Source organism: Dasypus novemcinctus, chromosome 9 (genome assembly GCF_030445035.2).
Source record: "Dasypus novemcinctus isolate mDasNov1 chromosome 9, mDasNov1.1.hap2, whole genome shotgun sequence".
NCBI classification, from domain to species: Eukaryota; Metazoa; Chordata; class Mammalia; order Cingulata; family Dasypodidae; genus Dasypus; species Dasypus novemcinctus.
In genome coordinates this window covers 40,575,032-40,579,618 of record NC_080681.1, presented here as the reverse complement: position 1 = coordinate 40,579,618, position 4,587 = coordinate 40,575,032, and positions in this window count along the sequence as shown.

Below are 4,587 nucleotides of genomic sequence, written 5' to 3'. Positions count from 1 at the left end.
ACGTTTATTTTCCTATACCTTATATTGTTCTCCTACACCTGCCAACCCAATTTTATTTTAATGTGTGTATCTATGTGGGTATGTGTATATATTTCAACTACCCAAAAAAGTTCATTTCAGGAAAGTAGGAAATACTGATTCCTGAGAAATAACTAGGAAGAAGTAAGTCACTATTGTATCATTCTTTTTGTTTTTCTCTTCATTTTTTTCAGTGTTCCTCATATGTCATCTGTAAGTTTGCTTTACAAATATACCAACAACAAAAATGCTTCCTGGTTGCTAAGGAATGGATGATTAAAAAACAATCTAAGAAAGGTTCTTTAGAAACAGTTTCCTATACATTAGTATGGTTTCTTGAGCATTTTAATGGTAAGACACTATTAAAATCAAATATTTATCAACTGGTATTTAAAGTTTTAAGTGATTTATTTTCACATTTTAAGTTACTAGTTTTACTGAAATTTTAGAAATAAATTTGTTTAAACATCCATTGGGAAAACATCACAAATCTAGTAAGTTGATATTTTGTTAAATAAAAATCCTTTGGTCTATCTTGTATTTTTAATGTATCTTTTATTGATGCATAATTGTGTAACACTGTTCGTTTGATGGATTGGTCATTTGTAAAATATTGGTTCACTTAGTTATGCAGATCTTCTAAATGTAGGCACATTCATTATACAGTAGAAGAACTCATATTAATTAATACCAACACCAATCTCATCAGAAAAATCTTTAAGTACTAGAGGCTCTCATATTTGCAGCGGCAAATAAAAGTTTTCAAAAATTTCTAATTTTTACTTGAAAGCTCGAATTTTATCATTGGCAACAAATACTATTGTTTTCCTTCAAGTGACAGACTCATTTTGTTCAGTTTTGAGAAAATATCGGCCAAATACTCAAGTCTAAGAACCATAGTTTTCTGTTGGTAGTTTTTTTTTTTCCAAGTAAAAATGATGCTTATAAAAATGTAACTAGCTCAGCTCATGCCTATTACCCAAGTTATTTTCCTTGAGTCCACCATTGTATATTGGTACAATGCATACTCAAGGTTTAGAGATTTAAAAGGTTACTATTCAATGCTTCATCAAGGCCGTAAGTGAAACAGGCATTGTTTTATACTGCAAGTGCTTAGCAGTATAAATCCTTGGAAGTAGTCAATGACTCTAAGTACAGTTTAGTATCACTGCCTAGATTTATGTCAGGCTGCCAGCTGTTTTATCTACCACAGCTTTTGTACCATCATCAAATGTCAACACGTGAAAAGGTAATAATGTCTTAATATTATCATCAAAATAGCTCTGAGCTTGCAGGTCCCATGAAAGGAATTCTAAGGCCTTCAGTGGCTGCAAATGGTACTTTGAGGATCATGGGCTTGGACAAACCTGAATTTATCCTTGAAATTGGGATGGAAATGACCTTCACTTCGGTCACATGAAAGCTGAGGATAACTGAACAAAATTGAAGTTCTGTTAGCAAGAAGGAAAGGGGAATGGATGTTGAAGCAACTTGTAGGGTGTGCTACAGGGATGAAGGAGTTAAAGTTGGTTTAAGACAATGCTGACTTCAGAAAGCTTGAGCTTTTCTCTGAATTGAAATAATGTTCAGTGTTGTATGAAAAGCAACAGAAAATCAATCAAAATTATTTCTACTGTACAGGATCCACACTAGAAAAGAAGTACATTGAAGGTAGGGACCATAACTTAACTAACATTACATATTCCTTCCTAGTAGAATGACTGACACATAGCAAGTGTCCATTAAGTTTGCTGAATGAATGAATGAATAGGCAGATAAATCAATGAAAGAATGAAGAAACGGTCACAAATGCATGACTATTAGTAGCAAATAGAATTAAATTCCAAAGCTGATGGTAAAAAGAAGCAAAGAGAGAATTCTGAGGGAGTATCTGCACAGAAATTAAGCAGCCAACTCACCATATCCTTCAGTTTCAAGTTTGTGCAATAGTTGACTAATTCCAGCAAAATCTCTATTGGAATTTATTATATCTAAGAATGATTGTTCCGGAACATGAATAGGTGTGTGGGGTTGTGATGTCTCATAAACAGCTGATTCAGTGTATCATTTCCTTAGGAACATTTCCTTGTTTAGATCTCACACTACAAAGAATGGCATTTACTTTTAATACAATTTTATTTGACTCTTTGAAGGGTAGTAAAACTATATAAAAGCTAATTTTGCCATTATATTAACACTATATCCTTCCAATCTTACAGTCTTCCCATGAGACATATGAAAAAAAATATTTATCAGGAGAAAGACATAGCAGAAAAAGAATCAAGAAATCAGTGTTTATAAAGATCACTTAGGGAAAATTGATTAGTGATTAAGTTTCTGAGATTTTGTGATTTAATATGATTTTTACATCTGTTGTCCATGTCAATTTCAAAAGTAACTTAAGAACAATTTATTGAAAACTTTTCTGTCCTTGGAATTATGAAAAATGAATAAATTCTGACATATTCTACTTAAATCTAAGTTTTTAAGGCAAAACAGACAAAATAAAATTCCATTATTCAGCCTAAAATTGAAACAAGATAGAAATTGACATACTAAAGTAATCGCAGCAATCCACATTCTATTATTAATTTTCTACTGACAACCACTATCCTATAATAGAAAAAAATTCAAAATTGTTTTCAGGGTTGATACTAACTGATCACTCTTTTGAGAAGCAGCATGTGCAGCATAATGCTTTAAAAACATAGACTCTAAAACTGGATGATGTAAGTTCAAATCCCAGATTTGCCTCCTCCAGGAAGTGTGATCTAAGGCAAATAACTTCTCCGTAAGCCTCAGTTTCCTGAGAAATAGCCTGCCCCCAAAGCCTTTTCTTACTCCCTCCTTTATATAGAATCTATTCCCAAATTTTACAAGTGCTATTATGGAAGCTTTCTTTCTCTACCTTGTATATTAATCTTTAAATTCTAATCTTAATGATTTTTCAAGTTCTTTGAAGACAGTGCCTGTGTTTTACTCATTTCTGTACTCTCTAAAGAGTAGAGAATGGGGCCTGACACATAGAAGTATTCACATATTTTTTAATATGACTTAAAAGAGATAAGGAATGCAAGGTCTACTAAGTACCTACAATAGGTGCTTTCACACATTATTTCATTTAACCATCACATTCTTTCTCTCTAGATATTTCTTTCCTCATTTTGCAGGTAAAGAAAATGCAGTTTAGAAAAATTAAGCTCAGAAATATATATATATATACCCTGCCTCCAATGAGTTTACTATCTTGTAGGGGGGACATACTATGTTACATTAACAAATGCAATAATGACAGTGTATATTAAATGTTTCAAACAAGTTCAAAAGAAAGAAAGATTACTCCTAATGTGATAATTTGGGAAGATTTCAGGGGTGCGATCACACCTGAGCTGAACTTCAAGGATAGGTTACTGTAAACAGATGGCGATAATCAAAGGGTATTCCAAAGAGCTTATAGTTTCCCCGGTAGAGAGTTCACCCTCCAGTCTTTCGCAGGCAGGTTCAGGGACTTCTCATTCCGCAACTGAACACCTGAAGACTGCATTTAAGTTTTTACACAAGACGCAAATGAAAGCATAGGGTTTAATCAGCAGAAATTTACAGTGAGTTTTCTATTCACAATATTATAAAATATATACAGTAACAATGTTTAATAAAAATGGCTAACATTTATTGAGTGTGTATATATCAGGAGCCATGTGTAAAGTGCCTTTCATAGATTATCTCATTTAATTCTTCTAATATCCCATAATTATTCCCATATTACAGAAGAGAAACTAGGCCTGAAAAAGAGTCATACAACTCAACAAAAAAATCACATGACTGTTAAGTGTCCAAGGCAAGGCTCAGGTTTAGATTCATCTAAATCCAGAGCCCGGCTTTCAAGCTAAGGAACAGTGGCAGATTTGTGTTCCTTCCAAAAAAAGTCTTAACTGAAATGTATTGAGTTTTCAAGTTACAGAAGGACTTAAAACATTCAGTACTCTTTGAAAGAACTGAAATACTCAAATTGTCACCACCCAAGGGAATCATAAAGCCCATCTTCCCCTTGACCCACAACTGTCCTTGACCGCTGCACTTGTAGCACTCCCATCTTAAAGAAAAACATATTCCTTTATTACAACGCCACTCCTACTCTTTCTTTTTATTATTACTAAACAGGTCCTTTTGACTCACTCTTTCCTGGTGCTTTTCACTTAGTTCTTCAGCCATTCACAGAGTGCTGTTCCGTAAACAGATCCCAGAACTGGAAGGTCTCTAATAAGACTTGAAGATGATGACTGCCAACACACCACAATGAAGACAATTACAAAAACAAGCTCTTCAAAAGAATCGTTCAATTGAATGAATAACTAATGCCTTTGCTGCCTTACAAAGTATGATAAATGTGTTCAGCATAAATCCTATTGCTACTTAACTACTAAACCTTTAGAATGAGGAAGTTCACCAAGATGTAATTTACTGTATTATATTTATGCAAATATTTTGGTTTAGAGTCAAATTATTGAGTTAAGCAGACACATAAATACTCTCCTTACATTTCCAAAAGGTTTATTGCAACATGCAAAA